The 21,715-nt window shown below is 40.8% G+C and overlaps 1 long non-coding RNA gene across 1 annotated transcript; it reads left to right on the top strand.

The window, feature by feature from the left end:
• The first annotated feature begins 430 nt into the window (after positions 1–430).
• On the top strand, positions 431–2,228 carry LOC114004313. Its single transcript, XR_003546537.2, has 3 exons — positions 431–515; positions 842–940; positions 1,781–2,228. It is a non-coding gene; the product is annotated as an uncharacterized LOC114004313 (long non-coding RNA).
• The last annotated feature ends 19,487 nt before the right edge of the window (positions 2,229–21,715 follow it).

Here is a 21,715-nt window from a genome sequence, read left to right as displayed (position 1 = left end):
ACCCCCTGCAAGGGGAGTCCTTTGCCAGCCTGTAATGGTTTTGAGTTTAGACCTTCCTTCCTGGTTTCCAGGAAGGAACCTTCCTGGTTGCCAAGAAGGAAGGAAGGAAGTATTCCATCCTATTCCTTTACGTAATCCAACACATAAATAGACGGAGAGAGAAGCCTCTTCCTCTCTTCCCTTCCGGTGGCTCTGGAGGCGTGGGTGAGGTGCTGTTCAAGGCACGAACCCCACTCAGACACGAACAGGTGCCAGAGCAGAATTACCGTTTATTCAAACTGCCAAGGTTTAAATACCACACCTGAACATGTCACGTAACCCTCTAACCAATGACAATCAAATATTGTCTGAGAACCCGGGAGACCACAACTCCCATGGTTCATTGCTACATTCTTCCTGCCACACGTGGGTGCCCTGCTGTCGGTTCTGCCGTGTGGGGGAGCGAGGCCTGGTGAGGCCTTGCCTTGTGGAGCTTGGGAGGCAGAGGGTGCTGGCGGTCATTCAGTGTGATTTCTGTAAGATATTCTTTTGCTAATTCTTTAGTTTGCTAGATCCTGAGTTTTTGATTGTGCATATCTATTTTGATTTTGTCCTTTTTTTTTCCCCTTCCTTTTCCCTTTCCCTTTTGGGATTGTATATAGTATTTTAACTGTATACAACTGTACTATATGTAAATACATATATTTTAATATAGTTCAGCTAGTCTGTATCTTTTCATAGTTTTTTTTTTCTTTTGCTCTTTGCCGGAGGTTTTGTGCTGGGTCTTGGGGACTTGGCGGGGAGCCAAATCAAAACTTAGACACAGCCACAAGTGACTTTCTCTATTCCCTGTTCCCCCTAGGCCTGTTTCCCAGAGGGAGGGGTGAAGTCACCTGTGGTTGAGGAGGGAGAAAACCTGATTTTAGCAATGAGACTCCTCATGTGCAGCTGAAATGAGCAGGTAAAGCTGGGAATTACTGAGAGAAAGGTCAACATTTTCAGCACCCAGGAACTGCCCCAGGAACAAAACAGGTCCTAGCCGTTGCAAAGGATAAAAGACTGAGGTTATAGAATGAAAGAGAGAAGAAGACACAGGGACTAGAGCAAGAATAAAGTAGCAGATAAAGGCAAGAGGGAAGGGGAAGAAGTGAAAAAGAGAACAATATTTTGCGTCTTTAATAAAGTAACTACTGTATTAAAAAAAAAGGTGTAGGTCATCAGTCAAACATGAAAATGTCAATCATTTAAATGTTATTGTACTTGTTACAACGAAAGATAAACTGCTTTAAGAGGTTTGGATCCCCAAGTCCTTTTATAACTTGTGACTTAGATTCAGTTAAGGCATTTACAATATCCTTAAGAGTTTAACAAACTTGAAAGAAATAAAAAGCCATTTAGGTAATGATGATCAAAATTACTGTTCCATAGGAAGAATTTAGTATTTCGTAGATAACTTCAATACTTTCAGATTTGGATCCTAAGAAGATAAAATCCACGTGAGAAACAAATGAAATGTCTGTCCATAGACTAATACAATTGTCCTGTGGATAAGAGTACACTTGGTCAGGTGGATGCCTGAGTTTAATTGAGCGATGATTGAAATCACTAGATCTCAGTTAAAATGTAAATGTGTGTTTACTAACTCTGTTTCAAACTTCAATTTCCACATAAAAAGAAAAAAAAAATCAGAATTATTTCAGTAAAATTCCAAAGCTGTTGGAGGGGAGCTGCAGGGGAAAAAAAATCTGAATTGTAAGTATTCTACTTCATAATATCTAATTTTTGGTTTTTTTTTTTCTAGAAATACAAGCTTTTACTGTCTCTAAAACACTCATTTAATCCTCACACACACACCCTCTATTTCTGCTTTCTGAGAGAACACACTTCCTCATGCTGAGTTCGTATCATCTTATGAAGTGCCACAGCTACCTCTCACCCAGCTTCAGGTCCTCATGAATATTAAAACAAAGGAGATCATGGGAAGGAAAGTGGAATATTTGAAAGGACATTTGAGGAAATCCTCTTAAGAATTACTGAAAATATCTCATAATAACAAGAAGAAAACCAGGTCACATCCTTCCTGTTTCTTGTTCCTCATTTCAAATAAAATATTTATTTTAAGTAGTTTAATAAAGAAAACAGAGGCGAGAACCAAGAAAAGTCTTTAATTTCTGAGGAAATATAGTTCCTTCAGCACTTGAGAGGATTTTGTCTTAACACAAAGGAAGGAGCTGGGATGAAGGACAGAAGGAGAGACTCTGAAGAGAAAAAGAGTTTGGAAGATAGATGATTTTACTTGAATTCTGACACATAAGGGATTTTGTTAACTTCACAGAGTGCAGGTAGAGACACGGAGGCATGTCTTTAATGAAGAAAAACAAATAAACAAACAAAAAACCCAAATAAAAACCCACAAAAAACAAACATACAAAAAGAGTCAGAAAAAAACAATAAAACCCCACAAAAACCAAACGCAAAAAAACCAAGCAACCAACCAAAAACAACAAAAAAGAAAAAATCCACAAATACCAAAAAACACCAAATGACATAAGCAGAGCCATACTGCCCTGTACCTATTACAGTAGTTTTAGCAGTAATGTGTCCAGAGAGGGCTATTTGCTGAAATATTTTGCCTCATTTGAAACACCTGCAGGGATGTGAAGCCATTTAGTCCTGCTTTCATTATGTCATTTTCCTCCCATCTTTCCCACAGAGTATTTGCTTTGTGTCATCCACAGTTTTACCAAACCCTGAATGTAGACTGGGCTCCACAGAGTCATTGTGAGCCAGGGGACAGATGACTGTCTGGGATTATCATTATTTTCCTTATTGTTTATATGTAGAGCCATCAACTGAAATCAAAATCTCCCAGTAAGATCACAGGAGATGGAATTTTCCAGGATACTAATTAAACAAGACAGAGGTAGCAAAGTGGAGAAAGAGATCACATAAGATCTCTCAGTGGTAGGTTGGGGGAAGAAGCCAGAAAAAATTTAGGTTTTCTGTATTGCAGCTCAGTGTCATCTCCACTACAATTAAATAACAAAGGAACCTTGATTTCTTAATGCTGCAGCTTTAACTTTTCAGTGATGACCAAAGGGAACATCTTGTGCATCCTTTCACAAGAAGCTGCCCACGCACCACTTTGTAACTCATTCTGGAGACATGGAATGGATAGAAAACTTATTTTCCCCCCATCTTTCAGATTGTTGAAAATCACTTATCTCCTGTAAAAAGAAAAATTTTATTTCCCATCCTGCCCCTCAGAATTCCTCCTCTCTCTTCCTACTCTTTTCATGGTTATCTGTAGTTCTTGTAAGAAATAGAACCTGCAAGTTCAGATTTGGCTAAAAAATGCAGACATGGTATTACTGTAACTACAGTTGCTCACAGACGGAGGTGAAATCATCTTCAGGTACAACATTTTTATAGTGTCTAGGAGAATATTTACTCCACATTCATCTGGCCACATCTCCAGAAATGCTGTGGCTATTCATTTTATCAGTTTTACTCAAAATATCAGTAATATAGCAGTGCTTTAAATAATCAGATAAATTTGCCTTTTTATTTCTTTTTTATTTTAAGGATGTGGTAGTTTAAAGGTAAAACGGCAGGAGAAATAAACCCAACTCAAAAAAAAGATTATAAGTCAGAGTTACAATTTAATAAAAATAATACAATAAATACAATTTTACAGACAAACAATTGGTTTTAACCCACAAAATCCAGATGTATAACCCAGCACCCTGGGGCACGAACAGAATGGTGTTCACTGGCCCCTGTGCTGAGCCTCACGTGGTCCCCCTGAGTCCAATGTAAAAGGAGAGGGAAAACCTCTTGGTGAGAATGTTGGTTGCAGTCTGGTCGAGGTTCTGGTCCTCTTCTGGATCTGACAAGTGGGCGGGCCCAGAAGTCCAAAGATCCCAAGATTAAATACACTCAGGTTCAAGTGGGAATGCCCAGTACCTCCCCCAGGGCGAGGAATTCCACAATGGGTGATTGTGAGTCATGAGATATTTTTGGAATCCTTGGTGGCCCATTAGCAGACATGACCCCTCAGGCTGGGTGTGGAGGTGCTAATGACTCCCCAGAGGGGAGTTATCACATCTAAGTCCCTGAGTCATTGGTGTGAGGACAGGAACACCCTCCTATCTCTCAGGCTTCCCAACACCCAGCCTATAGCCTGAGGGGCCAGATGTGCTCTGGGCAGCTGCTGCAAGTGGTCTATTGTTAACAGTTCCTGGGAAATGACACAGAGGGTGTAGAATACACATTTTGGGTTACACCCACACAGTGATGAACAGGTCCTGGCTGCTCTAACTAGGACAAAGGATCTGCTTACCCTTCATTTAACACCTTTGGTCTTTGCTAAATCAATTATTAGCAATGATAAGGGGAAAAAAACTAAAACAAAATCAGCCAAACAAAACACAGATTAACTTTAATACAGAATAATTGCTACAAAAATTGATCTCTTTGAATAAAACAAAATGTATGCATAAATTAAAACATCAGGCATTGTTCATTGTTGGCATTTGAGAGTCTGGATGCAAGAAGTAGATGATTAGGAAAGAAGTAGAATCCCCAAATTCATATTGATTTTATATAGGATTTAAAAAATAAATAAATAAAATTATAGAGAATAACCATTGTTGTGTTAGCACCAAAAACCATTTCAAATTTATTTTGTTACATTCTGTGAAGGTAGTTGCAAGAAAAATATATTCATAAATCATGTGAATACAATAAGCACCCAAAATACAGCAATTTTCTTAGAGACTTGGTTCTTCCTATCCTTTTTTCAACACTTTTTGTATTTCAGCTCTTTAGACTGTACACTCCTCTCACTGTAAATTTATGTCTGCAAAGATGAAAGCTGGGAATTTCATCTTTTCTTTAAGGAAAACTTATTTTCCTTATATCTGAGGGAACACTTGAGATTCACAGTTTGAGTGCAAGAGTAACTTTCCTGCAGGCACCATCGAACTAATCCCCAAAATTTTCTCCCATTTGAACACCAAAAAGGAGAAAAGACAATGACAAATTACTTAAACAGCATCACAGTGTTAGAGATGAGCACTACTGAGCAAAACAAGAGTGAAAGAGGAGTGTTTTCCATAAACAGCACTGACTCTGCATACAGAGGACCATCGGAAGAGGCAAAACCCTGTTGCTGTTTTCCATGCTGGGCTGTTCTGGCATCAGCCCTTCTCCCATGCAGTCACAGCAGTCAGACTCAAAGACATGTGATTGAATACGTAGTAAGGTAAAATGATGCTCTGGTTCAGGCTGGGATAGGATTAATTCTCTTCATAGCAGCTTGTGTGGGGCTATGGTCTGGATTTGGGGTTAAAACTGTGTTGATAACACAGGGATGTTCCAGTTATTGCTTACACAGCAACGAGGGGTTTTCTGTTTCTCACACCAGGGAGTGGTCTGGGGGGGCACAAGGAGTCAGGACAACTGATCTCAACTGAACACAGGGATATCCCACACCTTGTGGGGTCATGTGGGAGATGTACGGACTATGAATCATGGAAAGAACGCCTTTAGGAACGGGACCACCACGGCAGTGGCTCTCCGGAATTAGGCGACTTGGAAACACTTACAGTTTATTTGCGGTTTTATTGTACGGTTTCCCCTTTGGCTTTGATATTCTCTCACCCAGTGCCATGCTGTCTTCTTTACTGAGCCAGTCCCCGCCCCTGTCTTAACCCCACTGGTCATTTCACCTGTCTGTCCCCAATTCCTGGGTTTCTATTGGATTCTTATCCTCCTGTTTCCACCGTTGGCTAGCCGAGTCCCCAAACCACTCCCTTCCCCCTGATCCTGTACCCAATCACAGCCCCCTTCCTAAGCCTTCCTCCAAAACCCTTAAAAACCCTCTGCCGATTTGAATAAACTGCTTTTTCACCACCAAACCTCGGAGCGTGCATAGTGTGGTCTCTGACACCAGCACTGGGGCTTGCACTATCTGCCCCATCTCCAGAGAATAGGAGTGAGGGAGCCATTCTCTCCTCTCAACCTCTGTTAGGGTCATGCTTACCAAAAAAAGATGGAGGAAGAAGATGGGAGGGAGAATGTTCAGAGTTATGGCATTTGTGATCCCAAGACACCATTAGGGATGATGGATCCCTGCTCTCCTGGAGATGGCTGAACTACTGCTTGCCAATGTGGTGAATGAATTCCTAGTTTTGCTTTGCTTATGTGCACAGCTTTTGCTTTACCTATTAAACTGTCTTTATCTCAACCCATGAGTTTTCTCACTTTTACCCTGATGATTCTCTAGCCCACTTCACTGAGAAGTGAGTGGCTGAGGGAAGCTGAGCTGCCCTCCAGGGGTAAATCATGACAAACTATGTGCACAAGTGAGTTGATCCAGGGAAAGCCACCCCATGGAACTCAGCAAGCAAGCTGCCAGACCACATCAACACCTCCAGCTCAGGTCAGATCAGTTCAGATGGGTTTACAAACACTCTGGAAGCCACAGCCTGTAGGGAAAGGTCACACCTTCAGAAACCTCTTCTTTGCCTCAGAGTTACCAGGCAAATAATGAGGAGCAACTCCTTAGTGCTGTTCCTGAGGGAACAACATACCCCATCCCCTCTGAGGAGAAAACAAAAGATTCAGAATACAGAATTCATAGATGCACCTTGTAACCCAGAAATTGAGAACCCTTGGAAAGCAGCATGCTGCCCTACTCAGTAACCGTAATAACAACTAGTGTTCTTGTAGGAAATGGGGAGCATAAATTCACAGTAAGTATTGTTTGGGATGAATAATTCACCCAGCTCTAATTATGAGTTCAGGGTTCTGGAATATTATTGAGGAACAAGCACCCCAGAAACCTCCAATAACAGCTGAAAAAAGAAAATAGTATCTGGTATATTTAGTGCTAAATCCTGCATTAATAAAAAAATAAAATAAGAGAGGTACTTTTCAATCTATCTATTTAGGAGTTCTACAGTGTAATTTAAAGACATGGAAATGGAAGACTATCTACTAATAAAATGTACTGGGTACAGGAAATTTATACACTTTCTGGGAACGTCATCTGTTTTTCCTGAGGTCTATCTGTGATAGAATTCCCTGTTTCGCTGACTTAGAAAGGAAAATTTTCCATAAATAAAAGAGAAGAAGATGCAGAAAGAGGGGATCCTACAGATAAAAGTAAGCACCAAGAAATGTGCTTACAACCCACAGTAAGTATAGAGTAAGTAAATGGTTAAAATTTTAAAAATTAGCGTCACTAAGGTAAGTCATTATAAATCAGGGGTTTAAACCATTTTTTTCCTGAAATATGTTATCTTTCATAGGCTGTGAAACAGCCATTAAGAAAATGCTGTACCAATATTGCTTTTCACCTCATTTTTTACTACTGTGGATTCTGTGGATAGAACAGTGGAGAGTGCTGATTTTGGATGCTGCCAAAAATCATTGTACCACCATAAGTTAGTTCTAAAATACCCTTTATTTTCTTCTACTTTTTCCTAATATTAACGTCACATTTTTATTAGCCAGTTTAAATCCTATATGCACTGGGGAGGGATGGGGGTGTGAACAAAGAAAAAACCTACAATCCTCACTACACTGCAAAGCCAGGGAATCATAACTATTAGATAATATTTAATAGAAGAGGTCTAATCATACAGCTGAAGTTATACAATCATATAAAACATTTAAGGAAAGATAAGGCCATTATAAATACTTTTTTGTTGTTAAATCTAGAAATTTTTCAGTGAATTAATTCTTTATCCCAGCACGATATCATAGATATATGTCAATTAAAGATGCACGTTTCATTCTTTTCCTTCAATTTTACTAACAAAAAATCCCAGTGGGATAAGTACCTGTGGCACATGAAGAAGCATATTAATGTGGGCCACGCAAAGAACATCTATATATAACATCTGATCCCACCTCCTCCCGTCTTCCACACCAACAACTCAATTGCCACTTCCAGTTTTAAAAGCTTGAAAATCAGTTTGACTCTGTATCTGGATCAAAGCAAAATCACAACAGCAAAAACACCTGCTGAAATGATACTTTTCCCATTACTGCATTACAGATGCACTGTGACTGTTTTCTTTTTTTTGGGGGGGTGGGTGTGTAGTTTTAGATGAGCAGACTTCAGATATCTTATTTTCTCATTAAACTATGACTAATTGCAATGCATAACAGATGCAGCAATACAGCTTTGGATAACAGCTTCACAAATACCACATATGCTCTTTTACACTTTAATTAGCACTTCCTTCCGACATACGTGTGATGAGATTATTTGAAATTGTGGAAGTCCCACAAGACACTGGTACTATCATTCCACGCAATTCCCTGCTAACACGAGTTCTCCACCTTCAGGATGCATGATCAACCTCAGGAATCCTCTATTAATGTGCAAAATGCATTGCCATTTGCCTGAGGATAAGACAGGCAGAGCAGCTCTTTGTGCTTTCTCAAGTCTTTTCAGCCAACAGTACTGAACATATCATAGCACGTTGAACATTTCATAGCGCACTGAACATTTCATAGCACATTCTGGGCTCACAGGCACTAGATTTGGTACGTATGTGCCAGCCTGCACCTAAACTCATTTAGATAGATCTAATTTCTCAACCATGCCAGCACATTTCATCAATTTGAAATAAGTCTTTGTGGTTGTATCATAGACTAGTGTGTTGGTTTAGACTGGAGGAGAGTTAATTTTCTTCACAGTAGCTGGTATGTGTCTCTGGTTTGGGTTTGTGCTGGAATCAGTGTCGATAACACAGGAATATTTTAGTTATTGCTAAGCAGTTCTTGAATGGAGTCAAGGCCCTTTTTGCTTCTCACCACAAGCTGAGACGGGACACAACCAGGACAGGTGACCCCAGCTGACCACAGGGATATTCCACACCATGTAGTGTCATGCTGAGCATATAAAACTGGGGTAAAAAGAGGAAGGGGAGGACATTTTGAGTGATAGAGTTTATCTTCCCAAGTCATCATTACACGTGATGGATTCCCGCTCTCCTGGCGGATGGCTGAACAGCTGCCTGCCGATGGGAAGCACTGAATGAATTCCTTGTTTTGCATTGCTTCTGCTCATGACTTTTTGTTTTCCCATTAAACTGCCTCAACCCGCAAGTTTTCTCACTGTTGGTTTTTCAACTTTTTCTCTCCATCTCACCAGGTGGGATTGAGTGAGTTGCTGAGGGAGACTGAGATACCAGAAGGGGTTAAACCAGAACAAACCATCCCTGTAAAACAAGACCATGAAATGCCTCAATCAAAACTATCACCATGACCAGTCTGACTGATATTAAGGGGACTGTTTCATGTGGATTAAAATGTACACCAGGATCCCTCCTAGGTTAAAAAACTAAAGAAAGAAGTAAAATTAAACCCAAACACACATAATATCTTTTAAATCCATCTAATATAGAGAAAAGAAATTGCTCTGCATTTAGGAAAAGCTGGAGGACCTGACCCTAGGAAGCCTTTGTTTAATTATGCTGAATCCTCAAACCTTGTCTGAATTTGCCTGGAGTCAAACTCACAGTGGAGCCTGGAACTGAGAAACTCCTACTGAGAGGGATGACATGAACCTCACCTATGAGTTTGTGTAAGGAAAGAGACTCTTTTCAGGGGTAAAAAATGAGACAAAATATCTTTCTGACTCTTTTTTCACCAGCCCTTATTAGCACTCGAAATGTACTAGCACTTCCTATTAAGTGCCTTAACTTAATTATTACACTAATAATTATAAAATTCATAAACATTTAGTTGGACAGAATATTATACTCTTAATTTTAGCTTTTCTATAACATAAGCACAATTAAACCCCTCAGTCATAATCACAAAATGAGGGCACACAGAACTTGAGGATGTTCTGCAGATAAGAATATGTCAGTTATTGTCACTAAAAATAAGGAAGTCTAGAAGAGCTGTACCCCCTTTTTTATATGCTTGGGAGACATACTTGAAAAACTGATAAAGTAGGCTTTCTTTAATTAAAAAAATGCCCTTATTTGAAAAGTGAGCATTGTGTGGCAGCATGTTTATTTCAATATAGGATGAAATATTGACCTTTCATATATTGCAACAGCTACTACAGGTGCACATGGTACAAAACATTGCACAAATATATTGCTTTCCTATAACTCCAAAACTTTTTCATGTTGAAATGGTTCAAGTGTCTTCAATCCCAAATGTTCATTTACAGAATATTTTGGGAGATGACTTTTTTTTTTCCAGGAAAACTCTCCTAAAAGAAACATAAGAAGCTCTAAGCCTGTTGCCCTATAACAATAGAAATAAGAAAAAAATTATTAAAAAAATTGGTTCTCTTGTTTGGTATTGTTGATTTTTTTCCCCAATATCTTCTTATTATTACTAATGTTAGACAGTAACTGAAAAGGTTTAGGAAAAGATACAGTCAATTAAGTTGAACTTTTGTCATCTTCAGGCTCTATTCATCACAATTATGCATTAGATGCAAAAATTTAATATATAGCTGTTGACTCTACAGAAGATTTTTAAGCCTTACAGAAGTACAGGTAGTAAAAAGTAAACTTATAAAGTTTGCTTGGCATAAATGAACTTCAGGATATTCATATACAGGACATAACCTGCTATTCAAAAGAATTAAATCAACCCTCTTTTTGGCTAACAGTAAAAATTAAAGATATGGTGCTTTTCTTCAGCTTGATAAAAATTATTTGCTTAGTCAGTAAAAGCTGTATTCTAACATATGAAATAAATTCTTGTACCTCCAATGTAACATTTGAAGTCTTACACTCTGCCTTCAGACTGATACTTGGAACATTCTTGTGGCCTCCCAATCAGTTTGGAAATTAAAACTAAATATATAAGCAATTCCAAAACAATTTCCCTAATTATTTTCTCCTAACTATCTTGGATGTTGTCACTTATCCTGGTCCCAGCTCAGTGGCAGCATTAACATTTACACTTTTGTCTGAGGATGGATTCACATATGTTCTTTCCTAAACTATTTCTGAGCCTGACAAAGTCTGATAAGCAACCAAATGCCATTTGGGATGGGGAGTCAGTGAGCCAAAAAAAAATTCTGTTGTATATATGATGATTTTCTTTTTCAGACTGAAAGGAGCTAGATTTCTTTTCTGCAGAAAAGGGCAATAATCTTGACATCCATACAAATTATTTAACTAAATCCCTCTTCACACACCAGCTATGTAGCAGTCAACCCATAGTAAGTCATCCAAAACTCCTCTGCTTACTGAACACAGTCCTTAAACCCAACTGTTGATTTCACTTATATACATGTTATTATACAAAACTACCACTGACAGATGCTGCCACATAAAACGACAAACAGAAACAGATGAACATATAGATAAAGGTGTAGCACACATTTAGATATCAGGAAGGAGCAAAAATAAAACCCAACACAAGCTGTGTTCATTATTCTGGAACTTACCTGAAAATGGCTGTATAAATAACTCTCATGGGGAACATCTTTTCTGAGATCTACTGTGGAAACTGCAGTATGGCTGTGCCGTCAGGAGGCTTGGGTTCTGATCTTTTCAAAAAGCAGAGATACGACAGGCAGTGCCACCCCCTGCCATTCCCTTGACAGGCTTGGGATGCATGCCGACGGGAAAATGCAAATATTGAGAAGTTTAATCATTTGTTTTCCCTGAAAAAGAAAGAGATATGTAAAATAACTGCTTGCTGCTTTTTTTCTGTCACTTCTATTAAGCAGCAGCACAAATAAAGCCCTGGATTTTACAGCTGTGTTCTGAGGGCCTATGTTCTCTCTAACAAACACTGTGGTTCCTTTTTCAGGCGGTGAAGTAACATGACCTTATGAACAAAAAACACATGATGAAGGCAACTTGTTAAAAGAATTTAATAAAGATAATACCAGCAAGGTTAGTTCCATTTAATACCATATTTTGCATGTTACCCAGAGAAGCTGTGGCTGCCCCATCCCTGGAAGTGTTCAAGGCCAGGTTGGATGGGGCTCTAGCAACCTGGTCTAATGAAAGACATCCCCACCCATGGCAGGAGTGTTGGAACTAGAGGATCTTTGAGATCCCTTCCAAACCAAGCTGTTCTATAATTCTCTGATTTATGGTCTATATGCCAGTTGACAACAAACCACTGAAGCAAGACAAAATAGAACTTCACCTAATGAAACCATACAGGGCTTGACCTCTCCAGGGTGCAGAATCTTTTGGAATGTTTTGTGTTGGCCAAGGGGTGAAGGCATAAAGAATGACATGAGCTACAAGGCAATATATTGGCAGCAAAGGGGTCATTTCTCGACAAAGTACTCTCAACCTTGCCCCTTACAGGTAAATCTTACTCTCATGTCCACAAGTATAGAAAGAGCAAGATGGATGGATTTATTTTTCAGACCTGGGTACTGAATTTGACGGTGCATATTGGTGAATGAGATCTAAAGGATAATTGCCATGTGTGCTAATTGCCTCCACAGTACATCAAAGCTGCATGAACTAATTCTTTCAACCACAGAGAATAGTGCCACTTAAATATTTGTTTTAGTAAATGTCTTGCTTTGCAGACATTCATACTTTGACATGAAGCACATGCAAACTAAGAGACAGCATTCATTGAGTAAAAAGTTTCTCTCAAAATAAGCAATGAATGCAAGGTGCAAGAAAGAATTACCCTACTTTTAACAAAGGGGTAGCTGAGGCACTGGCTTCCTGAGTTTCAGGCAATTTCCTTCCCCTCTAACTCAAAAAAAAATTGCTCTAAATGCTGACCAAATAGCCTACTATGTTCTGCTTTTGTTTACCAGAAAAAAAAAAAAAATTAATCAAGATAGCTCAAAGTGAAGTCATTCTGCAAATCCATGAGCACCTGAATCCATGAGGACCTGACAGAGCACCGGTTACTTGTAACCCTTGGGCTCACAATGAATGAATGAATGCCCAAATGCTATGTGAACTCTGAATGGCCTATAAATGCCCAAAATAAGAAATTTCCATAAATCAATGACCTGTGTTTTAGAAGATATTTTTGTCCTTGCTTATGCTTGTGTCAGAGGAGAACTGGGGCTATCACCAAGTGATAAGTAAAACCACCAACATGGCAAGCAAGGATCTTGGTATCACATGGCATAGCTGCAGATGATCATGGTGGTAAACAAAACGGCTTCAGAGTAATCCAGCATAACCACCAGGATAAAATTCAAATAAATCACCATGTATTCCCATTCACTAGCCCTACAGCATTTTTCAGGCAGTGTTCAAAAACTCCCTTTCCACCCACAACATTTTCTCTTTACAACCTGTTAAAATACCACTGTCTACAATTACAGGGTCATTTGTTATGCATGATATAATAGACTGCAAATATAAAAAGGCATTATCATTACTTTTGTCCTTTGTTCTTCCAGGCCAGAATATTGCATAGTTCTTTACTTTGACATTTATTGCTTTTAGATTGGTAATAGAATGGTTTGTGTTGCTCATTATCTTGAATGATGATAATATTAGAGTTTTGGGAGCCTGCATTCCCTGTTAAGTAAAATAAAGGCTTCATATACTTACCAAAGGTTATTACTGGACAATTACCCACAATACAGTTCAAGTCTAATAAACCTTAGCCACATTCACTCTTAAATACCACATCGTGGTATGGTTTCTAGGAAACTGCAGAGAATGATTTATGTGTGTGGTAGGAGGAGTGGTGTTTATTTGTGCATATGTATATACATGGCTTTATTTGTATTTTTAGTGTTTAGTAACGGGTGTCCTTAGAGAAAAGGTTTAATTGAAAGACACATCTAGCTGGGATTCTGAGCAGAGAATGGGAGCAGAAGAGGGATAAGGTATAACCTCAGTTTTCCCCCATACTATTAGGAGCAATGGAGTAATTCCAAATTTAACGTCATAAAAATTATATCAGATTTTGGCCTAAGACTTAAGCTTTTATATAAGAGCCTAATGTATCAAATTAATCAATTAGCAGGGCATGAAATTCAGAGCCTGATTTCAACCTTCCATCCCTTTTATCTCTGATCGTAGTTAGCACCCCATCCTGAGCAGCACCAGGGCCCTGTTCTGGACAGGCTCCACTACCTTGCAGCCCAGGACTGGCTCCATCCCTGGGGAGAGTGGCTGAGGGTTTTTCACCTGGGAAACTTGTTGGGTTGAGGGTCCTTGGCAATTCCCTCTATTTCTGAGGCTTTCAGATGTTTATATGTATATAACACTCTGTACACAGGCACACACATGTATACAAACACCATTTGTTTCCCTGTTTTCTGTTTGATACTCCAGTTTGCCTACAGTCATTTATGTTCAATTTATGTTTATCAGTTCATTTCTCTAGCAGCTGCACTTTCAATGAAATGTTTCTGTTTGGTGCCAAGTAATAGTAGCTAGAGTTATTTGCCCTATGAATCTCAGTAGATTAGTTTTTGTAATTTACATACATAGCCAATTTCTACCAATTTCCATTGACAGTTTTCTCTTTGGACTTTGTTTCATTTCTATTTTTGAGCTGTAACATTGTTTCAGACTTACACCTCTCTGTAAACTTCATGATATGTTCTGCATTGTTATAGTTATCTAGTAATGCAAATGTGAGAGAAAACTTTCAACTCTAAATGTTAAAATAGTCTGCAGAAACAAAGTTAATGTTTCACGAAATAAAGGTCATGATATGAAAAATGTATTTTAATGGAAATTTGCTCAAAGCCTCAGATGTTTCTTTTCTGACTAACACCAGTTACTATTCTTCACATGAATCATAAAACCCAGACTGATTAGGTCATATGGCAATAAATAATTTTCAAACCACACAGATTTGCAGTTATGATGAGCTGACACAAGATGAGCATGAGCCTGTGGCTGTGAGTGCAGCCAGCTGACACACGTGCCACAGGTTTTCTCTCAAGAGTGAGCATATTATGTTATTTCTGATGCTGTTGAGCAAGATAAGCTGTACAGCAAGATAATGCTCTTCCATACTGTGCTAGAAACATTCAGGCAGATGTTAGGGTGAGGCAGAGAGAAGCACACAATTGCTGTTATTAGATCACTTAATATTAGAACAGGTGGACAGGTGCAGGTGGGAGCTGCACACCCACAGAGCTTTGCTCAGCACGGGCCCAATGCAGGCATCTCTCAGGGTGAGGGAAGGCTTTCCAGGAGATACTGTGGGATTTCAACAGGCAGAAGCTGCACAGACCCATCCAGAAGCAGTTCAGGCCCTGTTCACAGCAAGCCTGGCCCCACATCTCCCATTTAGATGCATAACATCTAAACAGGTTTGGTGCAGGACACAGCTTAGTGAGCACAACTGAAGCAGCACTGGTGCCTGATAGGTGCAGACCTGTTCCAGATTTAAAAAAAAACTCTGCAGTTTTTGGTAAAATCTGGAAAGCAGCAGGTGCTGCTCCAGCAGGGCTGCTGGATGCCTGGAGAAGGCAATGAGCATTGCCCTTAGAGTCTCTCTCCCTGTCACAGGAGAGTGGAAGGCTTAGAAAAAGTTATTAAAAAGCCTTGCCTTTGAGTCATGAGGTGCAGAAAGGACTCCCTTGCTTTCTAAACTCCTTCTCAGAGAAGGGTGCAGCTGAATCCCAGCTTAGACTCGGCCTGTGTGTCATTCGGTTTAAATTTAAAGGAATTACAGAGGTGTGTTGAAATCACTTTGTCCCACAGGTTTTAATGATGGAAAAACTGATATATTTATGTAAATGAATTATTTATTATGACAAATCAACAAAGAGGTGAATAGATGAAAGATCTTAATCAGAATTATTTGCTACATAGTGTAAAAGCTAAAAATCTACTAGCAGGGTATTATATAACAAAGCAATTTTATTAAAGCAATTATATTAAAGCAATTATATTAAAGCTGGCAAAAGAAACTGAGTAGAGACTGATATAACTCATCAGATGAGAAAGTAGGCAGATCTCTTTCTCTTAACCTCTGGAGAGTGATCATGAATAGGCACCCCTGCTTCATGGGAGAAGCTCCACACTTCAAGGCAGTCTGTGTAACAATCTGCCATAAGGAAGTTGGACTGGGCTCGTATAGTTATAAAGTGATGAACTGATAGTCACAGATTTACAGGACAGTGAGCAGCTTATCTGTCAAAAAGTAGGGTGTGTATTGGAAGTCTGGTGAACCAGGCTGGATTTAGCATAATTCAACACCAAGACAGCACTCTGGCATCAGTGGTTGAACTTGCATGATAGCTGGCATGATGGTTTGCACAATGGCTTGCACAGTGTGCATTCTCTGATTGGATTTTTGGTCATATCAGGGTGGGCTATCCTGCCACACTCCCAGACCAGCAGTAACACAGAATGTATTCGTCTATTTTCAAAATAGCCTTGGCAACTTAGAGATACAAACGCCATTAAAAGTAAATCATTGTGCTTGTTACTTGTACTTGATTTCACGACTTCGCTGTGGGGTGGAATTAACTCCCAGTTTCTAGCCCAGAGGACAAGGAAAAGTGGAAAGTCTAGACCTGCTCATTGATGGTATGCTGCCATTGTGCTTTTAAAAAATAAGTCAAAGATACAAGGTAGCAGACAGCTTTCCCATATAAGAAAATAAATTAATTCCTCCACGTCTGTGTATCTTGACCAAAAAAAAAGTATGCAATTTTTTCTGTACAGTCATCTTTCAATAAATGAAAAGAAAAAAGTCAGGAAAATGTGTATTCATATCTAAGCAATAAAAAAGCAGGTACATTTGATGAACACTGTTGCATTTCAGAGGAAAAACAGAAATGTTCAACTGAGAAGTTTTGATAACGTAGCAAGTTCCAAAGAGACTTTTTTTTTTCCAAATTGAGGTAGGATCCTCATTAAGTTGGAGAGATTGCACAGAATCTTGTAACTGAGCGGCACATAGGCATTAAAATTCAGCCAGGAGAGAAAGTAATCACCATGGAACTTGGTAGTCAAGCTCAAGTCACAGAAGACTGTAAACCAAGCAAGGGTAAGTCCTATTGATGCCATCTGCCCCCACGTAGATAGTGGTGATGGATGTGTTTCAAATGCCAGTAATCCCAACCTTTGTTCAGTAGGATACAAGCTTTGCATTACATTATTGGCAAACACCTTGCTGCTCTTTGCTACTGCTCGGTGTTGGCCAGCAGGGGGCGCTGTTGGATCACGGGAGGAGCAGAGCCCGCAGTGCTCGGTGTTGGCCAGAGGGGGCGCTGTTGGGCTCTGGCGGTCACCGTGTGGGGGCCCGGGACTGCAGGAGAAGCCGAAATGGAGATTTCCCCCCATCAAGGAGGGGAAGGGGAAAAGGGGAAAGAAGGGCGGTTTCTTTCCCCCTAAACTCACACTCTCTGCGGCTGGCTGTGGTCAAGACTCCCCCCTTTCCTCATCAAGCACAAACTCTACGATGAAAACTGAGCAGATCTGGCTGGCGACAGAGCAGACCATAGACAAACCGGAGAACAGACAGATGACCAGGTCGAGAGCAAAAACAGCCTCAGAGCTTTTTTCAACACACACCTTGCCCCCGTTAAGGCAAAAAGTGAAGTGTCCCCCGTTTCCAAGGAGAAGAGAAGAAAAACTCCTCCCCCCTCCCTGCACTTTTGGAAGGACTATTAGTGGGAATGCAGGTCTGCCAGCTAGTTTTTTTGTATAGTCAATTACCCTTCCCCCTCCTTGTTCAACCTCCTTCTCTTACAGTGGGACTGGAAAAGGAAAATTTCTACTTGGATTTTTAGAACAAGTAAACGTATGACACCATCTCTGTAAAGAATGTCTTCCTAATATCTAACCTAAGACTCCCCGGTAGAGCTTAAAACCATGCCCTCTTGTCTTACTGATAGTTGCCCGGGAGAAGAGCCTGACACCCACCTGGCTCCCCCCTCCTTTCAGGGAGTTGTAGAGAGTGAGGAGGTCTCCCCTGAGCCTCGTCTTCTCCAGGCTAAACAACCCCAGCTCCCTCAGCCTCTCCTCACACCACTTGTGCTCCAGACCCTTCACCAGCCTCCTTGCCCTTCTCTGGACCTGCTCCAGCACCTCCATGTCCTTCCTGAACTGAGGGGCCCAGAACCGGACACAGCACTCCAGGGGTGGCCTCACCAGTGCCGAGTACAACAGTCACTTCCCTGGTCCTGCTGCCACACTATTCCTGGTACAGGCCAGGATTCATTGGCCTTCTTGGCCACCTGGGCACACTGCTGGCTCATGTTCAGCTTCCTGTCAATCCAAACTCCCAGGTCCCTTCCTGCCTGGCTGCTCTCCAGCCACTCTGTCCCCAGCCTGTAGCACTGCAGGGGGTTGTTGTGGCCAAAGTGCAGGACCCGGCACTTGGCCTTGTTGAACCTCATCCTGTTGGAACTAGACTATCTCTCCAGTCTGTCCAGGTCCGTCTGCAGAGCCCTCCTGCCTTCCAGCTGATCGACTCCCTCCTAGGTTGATGTCATCTGCAAATTTGCTAATATTGGACTCAATCCCCTCATCCAGATCATCAGTAAAGATATTAAACAGAACTGGGCCCAACACTGATCCCTGGGGGACACCACTAGTGACCGGATCCCAATTGGATGCAGCCCCGTTCCCCACCACTCTCTGGGCCCGGCCATCAGCCAGTTCCTGACCCAGCACAGAGTGCCCCTGTCCAAGCCATGGGCTGCAGTTTTTTCAGGAGAATGCTGTGGGAGATGGTGTCAAAGGCTTCGCTGAAGTCCAAGTAGACTTCATCCACAGCCTTCCCCTCATCCACCAGGTGGGTCACCTGATCATAAAAGGAGATCAGGTTGGTCAGACAGGACCTGCCCTTCCTAAACCCGTGCTGGCTGGGTCTGATCCCTTGTCCATCCTGTAGGTGCTGTGTGATTGCACTTAGGATGATCTGCTCCATAACCCTGCCAGGCACTGAGGTCAGGCTGATGGGGAATGACTCGCTCTCCCTGAGGGTTTCAGCTTGGGTTGCCACGATTCCCACTGGGAAGAAATAGGCTTTTCTGTGCCCATTGTGTCACCCTAAATTATAGCTTAATTTGTTGCTTGAAGAAGTTCAGATGAGACATTCCCTATTGCTCATTTCTTGTCACTAACAGTGCAGAAAGAGGTGAGAAAATCAAGTGTAGTGATACATCTACTGTAGATGCCCAAAGTTACATGAAATTAATCCTGCCAGATATATATTTTTATGAATGGTATTGGCTCAAAAGATCAATGACACTAAGAAAGACAAAAAGCTGTTATTTTTATTTGCTGCAAATTCTGAATTAGGTTTTGATTCTAACTCCTTTCTAGTTAATATGCAAGAAAGTATAATCTGTGTGAAAATTAATTGAAAATGAATTACTGCCTTATAGCAAGTGAAGTAGGAGCACAGATCTGGTTGGCTAGGAATTTGATTTGTGCTGCATATTAAATGCAGTCCAGGGAGCTGCAGTACATCATGGTGAGGGAGAGAAGTGGACATTTTATAGACTTTTTATGTTTAAATAGATAGTATCTCAAACTTTAGCATAAGCTGCATGAAAGCTGCCAGGTTTAATTCTGCAAGGCCTTCTTTTGCTAAATTACTTCCATTTTAATTGGTGGTGAGGGGATGGACTCCCAAATCCATTCTGACAAGTTGATATTACAGTAAAAGATCTGATGAGATGAAAGTCCCAGAAAGGCATGCAAAACACAGCAAGTCAAGCTGTTCCCTGTGGAATCTGGTACCAGATTCCTCTAAACAGCATCTCAAATTTGAGACCATATCTGGACTGTTATATCTGCTGGGTTTGGGGAGAAGGCAGGAGGTTGTGAGGCACCTCTCCCCTCCTCTTCTCCTATTGCAGGTAAGGAGGCAAACAGGGAGCTGTTGCCAAGGGGATTTGTGGAAAACCCACACAGATCAAGGGATTACAGCAGCAAAGATGTTTCAAGTTTGATGTACCAGCCTGGCAGAGGAGGTATGTTTGTCAACTCCCTGGGAAAGGTTTGGAGGAGCACAAGGCATGGGTCCTTCATAAGTGAGATGGGGATATGGTCCCTTCTCCAGCACACAGAGAAGGGAATCTGGGGATTCACAGTGTGAAGGCCTGGAGACTTTCTTTCCTTGAAAAGCAAGGAAAAGAAGAAAGGAAATAAAGCCTTCCTTAGGAAACCACTTGGAGAGAGCATTGAGCTGAATGCTCACAAAAATCATTATTGCTTTATGTACATTTCTCCAACACAGAGATCAATTTTCACTCCAGACAACAACAGAGTAAAGCTCAACTATTCCTTATCAGCCTGTACAGGACAGATGATTCATGGCCAGTCTTCGCGAATGAAGATTTGGGAAAGGTCATTACCCTTTGAGCCTGCGCAGTGGATTTTTTAGGTGAGACACAGTGTGTGCTGAACTGAGCCCACCCAGATGAATCCTGAGGTTCATCTGCTGGGGCCGAGCAAGCTTGGACGGTGGCAGAGAGGTCCTCAGGACGTAGGTTTGTTTAGAGTGACCTTCTCTTAGATGGATGGCCTTACAGGGCTGACGAGCTCCATCTGCCCGGAGGGGTTCCCTGACCAGGAATCGAACCTGGGCCGCAGCGGTGAGAGCGCCGCATCCTAACCACCAGACTGTTGAGAAAATCTTAGATGATGCAGGACATATACTGCATCAGGCCTGCTTGCACAATCTGGCCTGCATTTTGGATGGCAGGGACCTGTGTTCTCCAGCAGCAGATGTGTGTCCTTGAGCAGCAGATATCAGAAAGCTGCATAGAGGAAAACAAGGAAGGAGGATGCTATCCAGAGTGTGAGAAACCAGAAGATGGGGGGGCCTGAAAATGTGCCTTGGCTAGTAGAGTCAATGAAGTTGTAGATATAGTGTGTGAAAGTGAATGTAACCAATAGAAAGTTAGAACAGAGCGTGTGAACCCTGTAGGACCCTTGATAATGTGTGTATTTTTGGAATAAAGTTAGAGCATTGCCTGTACCTCTATGAGGATGTGTCTCTGACTCTCGAGCTCGTTTTTTGCATCTTCTCCTTTTACCAGACCACCAGGGAACCCAGGACAGATGAACCACACTGTGAAAGCTCCCTGCTTTTAACTCTTCAAAGCAGAGGAAGATCTCAGATTTGCGGTCCTTAACTGTTCAGTGTATCCCTGAAAAGCTCAGGCTTGTGCCTTTCTGAGTCTTCAATTTGGCTTCTGAGAAAAGAACTTAAGTTGATACCATCATAGTTTATTGAGCCATAACTATGGAAAGGACTCCTTGACTCCTTCTGGGAAATGGTCTTCTAAACCAATCTGTCACTGTAAGACAAATGGGAGACATACTGAAGAAATAAATTTTTTTTATATAGACAACATCCCGTTTTATTCTAAGCCTGACCTATAACTTCTTTTAACTTGCAGACATTAATAAAGCAAAGAAAATAATAAAGAACTGAAACTAACAGAAAGTATCATTTCAAATGTAGTTCTCATCAATTTTTTCAACCTAGTGTAAAAACATTTTGAAACCTGGTCTTTAATTCAAGATAAACGTAAAAAAAAAAAAATTTAAGCATGAATCATGTTTCTTCAGAAATTTCCCTTCAGTTTCATTCAGAATTCCATTCAAAATCCTATTCTTTTACAGTCCTGACCTGCTATTTTAGACAGGTAAGTTTAGAAACTTTAGGGAGACAGAACTGTGCGAGTTCTCCTACAATTCTTAGTTGTGAGAAAAGGGAAATATAGCTGGAGGCACATCTACTTAATAAGCAAATTATAAAGCAGAGAATAGAAGATGAGTTGTTCTTTCTTCTTGTGTTTTAGTTG

Source organism: Pipra filicauda, unplaced genomic scaffold (genome assembly GCF_003945595.2).
Source record: "Pipra filicauda isolate LSUMZ 115617 unplaced genomic scaffold, ASM394559v2 scaffold429_size647294_pilon, whole genome shotgun sequence".
Classification (NCBI taxonomy): Eukaryota; Metazoa; Chordata; class Aves; order Passeriformes; family Pipridae; genus Pipra; species Pipra filicauda.
This window is presented reverse-complemented; position numbering and strand designations above follow the sequence as displayed.